Source organism: Anabrus simplex, chromosome 12, assembly GCF_040414725.1.
Source record: "Anabrus simplex isolate iqAnaSimp1 chromosome 12, ASM4041472v1, whole genome shotgun sequence".
NCBI classification, from domain to species: Eukaryota; Metazoa; Arthropoda; class Insecta; order Orthoptera; family Tettigoniidae; genus Anabrus; species Anabrus simplex.
Genome location: NC_090276.1, coordinates 86,148,209 through 86,161,873, shown reverse-complemented (window position 1 = coordinate 86,161,873; position 13,665 = coordinate 86,148,209). Strand labels below are relative to the sequence as shown.

Below are 13,665 nucleotides of genomic sequence, written 5' to 3'. Positions count from 1 at the left end.
GTTCTTCCGAATAATTAAATGTCAAGGTGTTTGAGACTCTGCGCTGTAGCACAAACTGTTTTTCATTGACATTTTTTGGCTTATCAGAGTGTTCTGTTTAAGCAAATTCAAATTGATCAAATAAAAGGTATTGACTGTTAATTTTATTTATTACATGTTTTTCTGGGGAGATTAACATTTTGAATTGATAGGAAACCTGGGAAATTCTGACTTTTTTCAAATAATTTGTCTTTAATTTTAGGTACACAGCGGTTCACTTATGGGCATGTCCACCCTCTGAAGGAAATGACTACATACTATTTCACTGTCACCCTGCAGAGCAAAAGATCTCTAAACCCAAGCATCTCCTGGAGTGGTATAATGAAATGCTTGATAAGGGCATTATCAAGAAGATAGTATTAGACTACAAGGACACGTTGAAACAGACTCTCGAGGACAAACTTAGCTCAGCAACTGAGTTGCCATATTTTGAGAGAGATCTCTACCTAACTTTCTTGAAGAAAGTATCAAGAATTTGGATCGGAGAGAGGAAGAGAAGCGAAAGCAAGCCGAGGCTGCCGAAGCTGCAGCTGCTAATGCGGTAAGTAGTGATCCAGAGTTGAAATATTATGATGCAATTCTCTTGGTCTTTCTAAAGATTCTACGAACTGTTCCAGTTTTGATGGGAGGCTTTCCGTGTTTACATTCCTTCCCAACCGCCCGAATTGGTAAGGGTTTCCGTCAATTTTAAGCATGTGATTGCTGAACTTAAAATATGTTTTTAACCTCCCGCTGTTTCTGGATGTTGCTTCAATGGCTGAAGGTTCTTCTCTTATTGGGCGCTGCAAATTTAGAAAGTCCTTGTCTTAATGTTCATTGCCAGTTTAGGAAGAAGTCCTGTTCTCATTTGCAGCTTTAATTTAATTTTAATGCATACATTTTCGTGATAGACTGTTACGCCTTTTAGTATTCAGTCTGCATACCTACGAACATTTACTCCATATCTCTTATATTTAAGTCAGTAGAAGCCCAGGTACCTTCGTCATCTTAGACTCCCTTTTCTTCTAGATAACCAGATACTCCGACATTCGCCTCACATAACCCCACGACCAAATCCATATATGTACCATGGCATCCAAAGGGTTAATTCCTAACAGACTTTTCTCCTTATTCCAAGTACTGCCTTCCCACTGCATTAGCATCTCAATTTGATGTCATCACAGTACCATTCTGGGAGAATACACATCCTAAATACTTCTATGATGTACCTGTTCCAGCTTTGTGTTCGTAATCTGACATTCAGCAACACTTCAGTCTTGGAAATGCTAATACTGTACTCATATCGTACTTGCTGCACCTACTTCCATGTTCCAAGATGTTATGTTGCAGGCTTCAGCGCATCTGCCATTAAGATTTAATTAAAATAAAATAAATGAAATATCTATCAATAAATGCAAAATATAAAACACTACAACACTGTTATAAAACCGGAAGCTACATATGAAGCACCTGAATAAACAATCAAAGACTGACAGACTTCAGAAAATTGAAGGGAGGATTGGAAGAACCTGCATCAACAAAAAATATCAGAAAGATGGACAGTGGCAGATAATACCTAACAAAGTCGTGTACAAAGTGCTAGAACCAATTACAGATACTGTGCGTAAGAGGAGACTGGGATTCTTTGGACATATCATGAGGACGCAGGATTCGTGACTTCTGAAAGAACTAGTACAACACAATCTCGTCTCAAAAAATACCACAACAAGATGTAAATGGCTCAGAGAAGTAAGAGAGGATCTGATGGAAATAGGCCTTACAAAAGAAGACACCACAAACAAGATAAAATTGAATACAAAACTCAAGAATAAAATCTTCTACTTTACCCTTACATGAAACAAACCAACAACAAGCATATTTTCAACTGAGGAAAGGGCACGAAGATCGGACCGTCTGAAGAAGTACAGGGAGGACCACAAAACCCGAACAATGTCTTCAAATAGATCTGAACGTTGGAGTGACCAAAGTGATCCTATGTGGTCATAAAAGAAGAAGAAGAACTTAGTTCTTTTATTCTATTTTAATTCAGCTTCTTTTCTCTCTCTCTTTTTTCTTGCCCAAGTACAATAATGTTATATTATATACCCTTTTTTCAGGTAGTTTGCAAATGTATTACTCAAAATTAGATTTGGCACTCTGAAGAACCTATCAGTTATTAAATTAACTGAGTCAGAACTGAAGAGATGGCTTCAGATATTACAAATTTTTTGGAAACTCATGGTATTCATGATTGTAGATATGTAGACTTCCCTGTTTTATTGGTTGGTTGGTTGGTTGGTTGGTTGGTTGGTTGGTTGGGGGGTTTGTTTATTTGTTCTTTAATTTTATTAATTCATTAATTATTTGTAAACCAAACTCAGTAGGGATTTGCTCAATGACTCACTTTAATTTGAAGGCAGGAGTAGAGACAAATTTGTATGTATTGTTCATGTAGCGCACTTGCATGTGTGTCAGATCTTCTTGTTGCTGCGAGAGAGATGTGAAACTGGTCCCAAAGGCAAGAAGGGGGGACAAGAGAATGTCAAGAAATCATCAAGTCCAAAGCAAATGAAAGGAAGGACAGTAAGAAGTTGAATACACCTCAAACTGGAATGGTTTGTCAGCCAAGTTCTTTGCCAAAATGGAGAAACACAAAGAAGGTTTTTCTTTATTTGTGACCAGGCTGCATTCGGCTCAATTGGCTGCTAGTTTAGCTGTGAGTTTAACCTTTACTTTTTTCAGATTTGACAAGTTCACGCCTATCTTGTTATCATAATGTTGGATTTCTTCAGTTCATTTATAAATTTAACAGTGACACCCGTTTATACCATACATCTCACTGGTCTGTCTTTTCGGTGTATAGAGCTCTGGTGCATTTGTCAATAGGGGGTGATAATACATGTTATACATCACCTCTTTACGCTTCATTGCTAATCCCTGCTTCCAGATCAAGTTCCTTATCTTCTGGTAAAATGCAATATCCTGTTGTATCGTCCTACAGTACTGGTCTCCATGTTCATTCCTTCATCTTGTCAGTTTGCTTCCCAAGTACTTCAAGGTTTCTGCAATTTCAAGGTCCCCCCCATCCAATTTACATTTCCCTGACTTTTGTTCTGTAGTTGCCAGGCTGATTGGCTCTGACTATTAATGGGCAGCTTTCTGAGCCCAAGTTCGTAGATTCAATCCTTTCTCAGTCCAGTGATATTTGTAGAAAGTCAAATATGTCAGCCATGTGTTGGTAAATCTGCTGCCATGTACAAGTAGTGATGGGTCGCGTGATGCAAAGCTCCCGATGCATTCTGAGCAAGCGATACAGTACGTGCCTCATGATGCTGTCTCGATGCCGTATAGTGACGTCAGGCGCATGAGCTCTTTGTCTCGAGGCAGTGCTGGGAAACGTATCGAGAGCTCTCGATGCATTTCGAGCAAGTGATGCAGTCCATGACTCGTACCGGTAATCCTATCTCGAAGTTTGAATCGGGACATCATGCGCATGTTATTCCTCGCTATACTACGCCTGCTGATCAACTAACGACGTCTCCGAAAATCTTAATAAGTAGTTAGTGGGACGTAAAGTAAATAACATCATTATAACAATTAATGACGATACGCCCAGTTCTTTTTAATCTACTCGCAGTCAAATTAATACCTGTACTTCCTGTATTTTACTTACGCACTGTCCGTTTCCACGGCGAAATGGTTAGCGTGCTGGCGCTTGGTCCAAGTACTTCCTGGTTCAATTCTCGGCTAGGTAAAACATTTTATTCTTCATTGATTAGTTCCTATGGTTCGGGAACTGGGTATGTGAAATAAATAGTAATGAAGAGTGTGACATATTTTAAACATTTTATTGAAACCATTTCTTTTACGACGCATCGAGTTGTGTAATAATTTTAACAGAACGGAAAATATACCGGTAATGGCATAAAGATACTGGTGTATGTGTGCATGTATCTGAAAAGGGACTCGTTCTCGGGTTAAGTCTCATTCTGGACTATCGATATTTTTATATAAGTATGGTAACAAATTGATCGTTTCCATGAAAAGGATCATTCAAGACCAGCCACAATATTATCCAACCTGAAGGCACATACACAGGATGAAGCCGAATTCCGTCGACAAACTTTCGGAAACTGTTGAGGGAAACCTTCTGTGTATATTGGTAGAAGGTACCCGTAGTCTCCGGTGGCTCGTTATAGAGTAGAACCGGTAATTAAATTATGATTTTTTCGGATTTATTACCACAAACAACCTTATTTCTGTGGAAATATCTTCACAACAGAGAAAAGGCCTGCAATATTCAATAACCAAAACGTACAACACAAAACCCAGAGTAACAAAGCCTGTAATATGTAATAACCAAAACGCACAACACAAAACACAGTAATGGGATAACCCTCTATAGAGACACGTACACTTTTATCACAGTGTGTTCAGTATTTTCTGTCAGTGTACTGTTTTAAAGGTAACAATTCCATGTCGTTGGCTTCCGGCACGTTAAAGAACTCCTGCGGGACATAATTCCCACACCCCGGCATCTGTCAAGAACTAGCATTTAGGACGGACGTAAAACAAATAACATTATTATGAGTACTATTTTTCAGTGCAATACAGATACAAAGCTAACTGATCTGATGACATGGCCACGAGGTAATCAGGTTTGTTTACATTATGATTGGTGTATATTGCATGTGCTCAACTGGAAGAGATTTTATTATATATTGGTTATTTTGTTGTATGTTCAGTAACGTTACAATTACTTCTATTAGCGATTTGGTTGTTTCTGCACGAACAGGCGTGTGTTTGGTAGCCGAAACTCCGATTGCAAAATAAAAAATTCTTTGAAGAGAAGATTCGAACCACCACAAAACGTAGCAGAGAATAACAACCAACGATGCTATTTAGCCAACTGAGCCATACTAATAGCTCGAGTTCAATGTTTGCTAATCATTTCTGTTTCTACCATATTCGTCCTGGCTGAGGTCCAATTGGAGCGTGCCTCGAGATGCATCGAGATAATGACGTCAGGCTCGAGTAACTCATACGAGAGTTATGCCCATCCCTACGTAGACCTCGAAGATGCATCGAGAGTGGTGACGTCAGTCTCGAGTATCTCGAACGAGAGTTTTGCCCACCACTATGTACAAGATCTAATACCAATTGTTGTGTGAGATCAGTTAGTGTAACCTCTTTGATTCTTGTTACTCCTGAGATTTGTTTACAAGAGCTTTGAAATAAGCAAAGAAAGACATTTCAAGTTTTGGTTTGGTATCATTTTTGTAGTTCGCAAGATGGCTTCCATGTATATGTGTGTGTTAAAATAAATATGTTCGATTATTGTGGAATTGTACCCTTGTTTTATCGTTTTCGAAGTGCATTCCCAACATTTGGCGACCGTGACAAGACATTAGACAGTTATATAATCATATAAACAGTTTCATACGTAGTATTTCTAGCATGGAAGTGAATATAGCTGTGACAAAGAAATCAAGAGCGGTATTACGGCGATCAATAACCAAGATCTACAATGAGCTCGACGCGTTACTACAGATGCCGGAGAAAGATACGGAAAGTATTAGTGCACATATGGATCCATTAGAAACAAAATTTCATGAATTAACAGGTATGGATACTCTTATCTTCACTAATATGATTGAGAACGTGGAGGTTAGGGATGACGAGTTAGACAAAGAAATCAGTATGGCTGACGAGTATAAGTTCAAATTTTATAAGGTTAAGACTGTTGTTACGAAATTATTAAATGAAGACCGGAACTCAGAAGCTACTGCAGTATCAGTTAATTCTAACTCGTCACTCCAAGTTAAGCATTCATACAAACTGCCTTTGTTGGAATTGAAAAAGTTCGGAGGTGAACTAAAAGATTGGCTTCCTTTCTGGTCACAATTTAAGAAAATTGATGAGGACCCTCTTTTAGACCCTAGTGATAAATTCCAATACCTCATACAGGCCACCACTTCTGGATCCAGAGCAAGAGATTTAGTTGAGAGCTTTCCTGCTACCGGAGAAAATTACTGTAAAGCAATATCAAGTCTCAAAGCACGCTATGGGAAGGATGATTTGCTGGTAGAAGTGTACATTAGGGAGTTGTTAAGTTTAATCTTACAGAATGCTGTGAGCCCTAATAAGGTGTGTTTATCATCCCTCTATGATAAGCTTCAGAGCCATATAGGAGCCCTAGGAACCTTAGGTGTCACAACGGACAAGTGTAATTCCATGCTTTTACCACTAGTAGAGTCATGTTTGCCTGAGGACATTCTAAGAACTTGGGAGAGAACTTCTTCAATCGCGCTCATTGGCCAGTCTTCTTCAAATTCAGCTGTTGAACCAGGGGGGGCTAGTGTCGGTGACCAGAGTGTGAATTCCAAGAATCGTTTAGACAGTTTGATGCAATTTCTTAGATGTGAAGTAGAACAGGAACAGAAGATTACTTTGGCTATGTCAGGGTTTGGTGTTTTGTCTTCGGTAGCTGTCAAGGGAGGTCCAAAGAAGAAGGAAAAGAGCTTGAATTACACCACTAATCCGAATGAGAACATTCCCACAGCAGCAGGTCTCCTTACTGCATCTGGTAGAGAAACAGCAGGGTGTGTCTTTTGTTCGTCTAATCACAAGTCTCAAGACTGTATTAAGGCCCAGAAGATGACTTTGCAAGAACGTCGTCTTGCACTTGAGACTAAAAGATGCTGTTTTTCTTGTCTCAAGGTCGGACATCCAGCGAAGAAATGTAGAAATAGGCCTAGGTGCATCATTTGTAGTCGAGGACACTTTGTGGTTATGTGTGATAAGTTGCCACAAACCCAGGTAGACTCAGCCGAAGAGAGACCGAACTCAACAGGAGACAAGATGGCTTCTAGTGCGCAAGTCCAGAAAGATGAAGCTTTAGCTAGTTTGTCGAACCATTGTGGGGTGCTGATGCAAACACTAGTTGTCAAGGTTCGGGGCCAAGGAGTTGAGCGGACTGTAAGAGCATTAATTGATTCAGCATCACAACGTTCCTACATTTTGAAGAGTACAGCCACGGAAATGGGATATCAAACTGGCAGACAGGAAAATATCCAACACTCGCTATTTGGAGGTACAACCACTGGAGTATACCATCATTGTGTGTACACTATTTATCTCTCTAGTCTGGATGGTAGCTACAACTGTCACTTTGAAGCATTAGACCAAACAAGAATTTGTGGTGCCATACCTTCAGTACAGCAAGGTCCTTGGATTGAAGAACTAAGTAGTCAGAACATTGTTTTGAGTGACATCGAATCTTATGGACCAATAGAAATATTAATTGGAGCTGATGTTGCAGACAAATTGTTTACAGGAGGCCACAAGATACTAAGTACTGGACTAGTGGCCATGGAAACTCGTTTGGGATGGATTTTAATGGGCAAAGTACCTTCAGAACATAGGAATGAGGAAAGTATGGCTATGGTGGTGACTGCTATGCTAACAAGAGAAGCCACCATCACAGATTTGTGGACTCTAGATACTTTAGGGATTAGCGATCCATCTGAGAAACGCAGCAGATCTGAGATTGAGTCTACTACACAGCAACATTTCCTTGATACAGTATCAGTCAATGAAGAAGAGTGGTTTGAAGTTCACCTCCCATGGGTTGAGAACCATCCTCCACTGCCTGATAATTACCAATTATCACTGAAGAGACTGATGTCTACTGTTAAGAGATTGAAGACTGAAGGTTACTATGATGCTTATCAGGAAGTACTAGATGATTGGCTGAGGGAAGGGGTGATAGAAGAAGTGCCTCCTCAGGAAATGGATGTTCATTGCCACTATTTACCTCATCGTCACGTTGTGAAACCTGGATCAACAACACCAGTGCGCCCCGTGTTCGATGCCTCGTCTAAAGAAGATAAACAGCCCAGCCTCAATCAATGTCTTGAGAAAGGCCCTAATTTAATTGAGAAAATACCTTCCGTGTTGGCTCGTTTCCGACTGAAGAAGGTGGGAGTTGTTGGAGACATAAGAAGAGCTTTTCTCCAGATCAGCATTCGTGAGAGAGACAGAAATTTTTTAAGATTCTTGTGGTTAGACAGAAATGGAAGTCTCAAGACATGCAGACATTGTCGTGTTGTATTTGGAGTCTCTCCAAGTCCTTTTCTATTAGAATCATGCATCAAACTTCACCTTGAAAATACATTAGTACTGTGTGAGGAAGGGAAGTCACCATGGCCCAAGTCATTTGTGGAACTTCTTACCCATAGCTTCTATGTTGATAATTGCCTTGCCAGTTTGGACGATGAAGAACAAGCTAAACAGTTTATTGATGTAGCTTCAGGTGTCATGAGGGAACGGCAATTTTGTCTTCGAGGGTGGGAGTTGACCGGAAGTAATGATGTTTCCGGACCTACCAATGTGTTAGGACTCCTATGGAACAAGTCTGACAATTCCCTAGCAATCAACATAGATAACCTTCTTTCGATTAGCTTCGAGAAAATAACAAAGAAAGTTATTTTGAGTGCTGCCCATAGAATTTTTGATCCGGTGGGTGTCACATGTAGTGTAGCATTAATACCAAAATTGTTGCTTCAACAGACTTGGAGAGAAGGTTTGACATGGGATGAAGAAGTCAATGAAGAGATCAAAATGAAATTCTTGAGTTGGCTTGAAGAAGTTCCTCTTTTAGCTCAAGTCAAGATTCCTCGTTGGTTGTCTAACTGCAACAGCCCAGACGACTCCTGGACACTTCACATTTTTTCAGATGCCTGTCAGACATCATATGCAGCAGTTGTATTCCTGCGTGTTGAGCAAGGGGGTGAAGTGAGTGTTCACTTGGTGGCTGCCAAGTCAAGAGTTGCACCAACTGGAAAATCAGGCAAGGGATTGACCATTCCCAGGTTAGAACTTTTAGCAGCTTCAATAGCAACGAGATTATATGCATCGATTGTAAAGGATTATTGTATTCCCGATATTAAGGCAGTTTTTTGGACAGATGCTTCAACTGTTCTCGCTTGGATTCAGCGAAGTGAAGCATGGGATGCTTTTGTCATGAACCGGATTAAAGAGATACGAGAACTGTCAGTTGGTTGCGAATGGCGACATGTTCCTGGAAAAGAAAACCCATCAGATCTTCCATCACGCGGATGTTCTGTGAAGAAGTTGATACAATGCCGTTGGTGGGAAGGCCCTGGTTGGTTGAGAGAAAATCCAGACTGCTGGCCATAAACTGACTTTTCTTATAATGAGGAAGAGATAAATTCGGAGAGAAGGAAGAATGTCGTTTTATTGATATCAAGTAATTCAGAAGACATCGGTAAAGATTGGTATTACCAACACTTTTCTCAGTACAAGAAAATTGTAAGGATGGTAGGCTGGATGTTCCGCTTTCTGACCAACTGTCGCATCAGCAAAGCTCAACGCATACATTGTGACCTGACAAGTGAGGAATTTGTCACGGCAGAAAGGAAGATTTTACGGTGGGTGCAGGAGGAAGTGTTCATAGATGTTTTCAATTCCAAACTAAAGAGCTTACTTCCGTTTGTTGACGAACAGGGATTGATTCGGTTGATGACCAAGATATCAAACCGGGATGATGTCAGGGACTTTTGTCATCCCATTGTGCTCCCAAAGGCGGATCACCCAGTCGTTCAGCGACTGATTATGGACGCCCATCTTAGCAACTGTCATGCTGGTACGCAGATGCTTTTGTCAATTCTGAGGCAACAGTATTGGATTCTAGGAGGTAGACAAACAATTAGAGCTGTTATTAACTCCTGCATGATTTGTAAACGTCATAGTTCAAAGAAGTTGGCAGCTCATCCTTCACCTTTACCTGAGAGTAGAGTGCGTGACGCAAGAATTTTTGAAGTTACTGGAGTTGATTTTGCTGGTCCTCTCTACATCAAAGCCGATGATGGAACCTCGAAGAAGGCATGGGTTTGCTTATTCACTTGTGGAGTTTACCGTGCAGTTCGATTGGAACTGGTATCTTCGTTATCAACAGATAGCTTTCTACAAGCTTTCAGACGTTTCTGCAGCAAACAAGGAAGACCTGTCATTGTCTACAGTGACCAGGGAACAAATTTTGTTGGGTTTAAGAACTCCTGTCACAAACTGGACTGGAATGCAATCTCACAATACAGTTCAGCGCAGAAGATAGATTGGCGTTTTAATCCTCCAGCTTCGCCATGGTGGGGAGGTTGGTGGGAACGACTAGTAGGAATGCTCAAAACTCTTCTCCGTCGAGTGCTTAGTCAATCATCTGTCAACTATGAAGAGATGCAGACAATCCTCTGTGACTGCGAAACCGTCATAAATTCTCGGCCATTAACCTATTTGTCTGACAACCCATCAGATTTGGCTGCTCTAACTCCAAACATGTTTCTACACGACATAGAAGAAGTAGGAGTACCTGAGTATGACCTGTTCGAAGCAGCTGATCTTCGGAAAAGACTGCAGTATCGCCTTCAGTTGAAAAAGAATCTTAGAGAAAGATTTCGTACTGAGTATTTAGGTCAGTTGAAGTTATTCGCCAGTAAGGATAAGCCACATGATCTCAAACTGGGAGAAATTGTTTTGGTTGGCAATGATGACACTAGAAGAATGGATTGGCCATTGGGACGAGTTGTCGAGCTTGTTAAGGGAAAGGATGGCAATGTTAGAGTAGTTCGTGTCGTCACTGCTTCAGGCGAGCTTATAAGGCCAGTTCAAAGAATATACCCACTAGAACTCGAGTTTCAACCACCTGAGGATACCCAGGAAATCCGAAACCACCTAAGGAAAGACTTTGTTCCAAGTGAGGAAAATATAAAGGATAATCACGAGGCCGGAACATGTGACTCTTCTACTCCTGCTGAAGATGGTCCTCAAGTTTCAAAGCAGACAGTGAAAATAACTCGTCTAGGATGATTGATTCACAGGCCAGAAAAGTTAAATTTGTGATATGTGTCAATTAACATATTTATTTGTGTTTATATTATTGAATTTTATCATTTTGTAATTGTTTCAGGACTATTTTATGAAAGTGGCAATTTGTGCATAAAGGGTGTAAGTCAATTCATGTTAACATTCATTTGACTTAGGTGGGAGGATGTTGTGTGAGATCAGTTAGTGTAACCTCTTTGATTCTTGTTACTCCTGAGATTTGTTTACAAGAGCTTTGAAATAAGCAAAGAAAGACACTTCAAGTTTTAGTTTGGTATCATTTTTGTAGTTCGCAAGATGGCTTCCATGTATATGTGTGTGTTAAAATAAATGTGTTCGATTATTGTGGAATTGTACCCTTGTTTTATCGTTTTCGAAGTGCATTCCCAACACCAATTTAGTTGGTCCGTTAATGAACATTACAAATTTTTCACCTAATTCATTCCTGGTTGCCAGAGTTTCGCCCCAGTGTGCTAAGTTGGGCTCATCAGTTGGTAAATAGCACACCTACCAAGATGCATTGCTAGTGCATACCTTGGAGATCACTGCGTAGGTTACTGGAGCCACCGGCTGTAAAAATGCACTATGTTACACTTCGTCTCATTTTCAAAACGTGATGCCTGCCTGGCCATTAGTTGATAAAGATATTGATTCCTATAAAAAAAAGAAACCCATGGCACTACAGCCCTTGAAGGGCCTTTGAATACCAAGTGACCGCTGCTCAGCCCGAAGGCCTGCAGATTATGAGGTGTCGTGTGGTCAGCATTATGAATCCTCTCGGCCGTTATTCTTGGCTTTCTAGACTGGGGCCGCCATCTCACCATTAGATAGCTCCTCAATTCTAATCATGTAGGCTGAATGGACCTCGAACCAGCCCTCAGGTCCAGGTAAAAATCCCTGACCTGGCCGGGGCCTTCAGGTAAGGGGCAGGCACTCTACTCCTACACCACAGGGCCGGCATTGATTCCTATAGGGAACCTGAAATGTATTTCTCATGTAAAAGAACTCCCGTGGAAAAAACTTCCAGCACCTTGGTGTCTCCAAAAGTTTTAAAAGTCATTAGCGGGATGCAAAACTGATAACATTAATCCTTTAATCAATTTGTTCTCCTGTAGTTGGTACCTGATACTATTAGTCTACCGAAATAAACTTATAATGAATATTACCAAACTGTATTGTGAATCACCGATAGCAGATATGTATTTTCTTGATTGGAAAACACGTAATTTCCATCTCTTTTTACTGCACCAAACAAATACCAGGGAATCGCACATTTCATACTGTATGCCACAAATAATCCACGCCATTGAATCCTATTGATACAATTAGGCATCCTAATTTTTTAGGAGAGAATTTTTAAAAAAATAGAAAATTGTATTTAATTTGTAATTTCTTTATAACAAATTATTTTTACATAATGATGGACTCCAAAACCGAATACAGAAAAAACATAAAATTGTTTCTAAGAAACTCATCAAACGCTTCACACAGGTAGACAACGCCGTTGATCAGAATTTTCATATGATTTGCTTACCTGCAGCTGATTTTTATAATTGGCTAGTTTCACCTGCCTGTTGTTGTAATGACTGCTAATAGATGTATACGATTGTGTTGTGCGAAATGCCCAACAATTATTGTGTTTTTTTAAGTAGTGTTTGATTTTTGTTAGTCACGAGTTCAACTTTCTCTGACATCGTACTGTCTTCATACAAGCCGTGTGGTTAGGGGAGCACAGCTATGAGCTTGCATCCAGTAGATAGTGGGTTCAAACCCCACTGTCGACTGTCCTGAATATCACTTTCCGTTTTTTCCCATTTTCACTCCAAGCAAATGCTGGTACTGTGCCTTAATTAAGGCTATGGCTGCTTTCCTCTCTCACTGTCGCCATAAGACCTATCTGTGTTGGTGAGCATAAAGCCAATTATGTGTACTTGCGTCATGCTGCATGGTTTCCAATGTTCTCGGTATCTTCGAGAACCCTAAGTATATCTTAATCCGGGAACAAGCAATTATGAGAACTTGTATTCATACTTCATATGATGCTCGTACTTCACTTCTAACATGCTATTTATGCCGCACAGGCCAAGGCCAGGCAATGCTATAGTACAACAGGATTCATTGTTTGAGGCGAAGCAGTACCAACCTTATTTCAAATAATGCGTGCAGCCAAGTTTTTATTCGCTAAACCCTGGAAAATATATGTGAAGAATATTTGCGAATATACAGTATTTATTTTACTGGCCATAGTTTTAATGGCCTACAAAGAAAGGTTTAGATCCCAAAGAAAACAATATACAGAGCCAGTAATTATGATGGGTATAAAATAAAGAATGATGTGTCCCAAAATTTCTTGTCAAAGATCAGAATAGAAACTAACTTTCTGGCAATATTTCTGGGAAGATAGCTAATTTGAGTTCTTTATTTTTTTATCCTATACAAGACTGTTGATGGATTGTGCAGTATATTAAGGGCTAGACGTCAAACAGAGTTAATTTGATAGTTTGTTGCTTCAGGTTTGTGGATGCTGGAGTTTTACCAGAACAGTTGCCTTATAGAGTGAGTTGCCTGTTGCATCCGAGGAGGTTGATTGTACAGATGTATGCCTTTTTGGTATGCATGTGGAGGAGTATGGCTCGGAATGCCCTTGCCCGAACACGAGGCGAGTATACATTACGTACCTGGACTCGGTTCAATTCTTCATGCCTCGCCAATTCCGTACGGCTGTGTATCATGAGATGCTTTTGGGGT

The 13,665-nt window shown here is 40.2% G+C and overlaps 1 pseudogene; it reads left to right on the top strand.

Annotated features, from left to right (window-relative positions):
- Positions 1 to 360: 360 nt before the first annotated feature.
- LOC136884163 (histone lysine acetyltransferase CREBBP-like) overlaps positions 361 to 13,665 on the top strand; it is a 68,499-nt pseudogene continuing 55,194 nt past the window's right edge.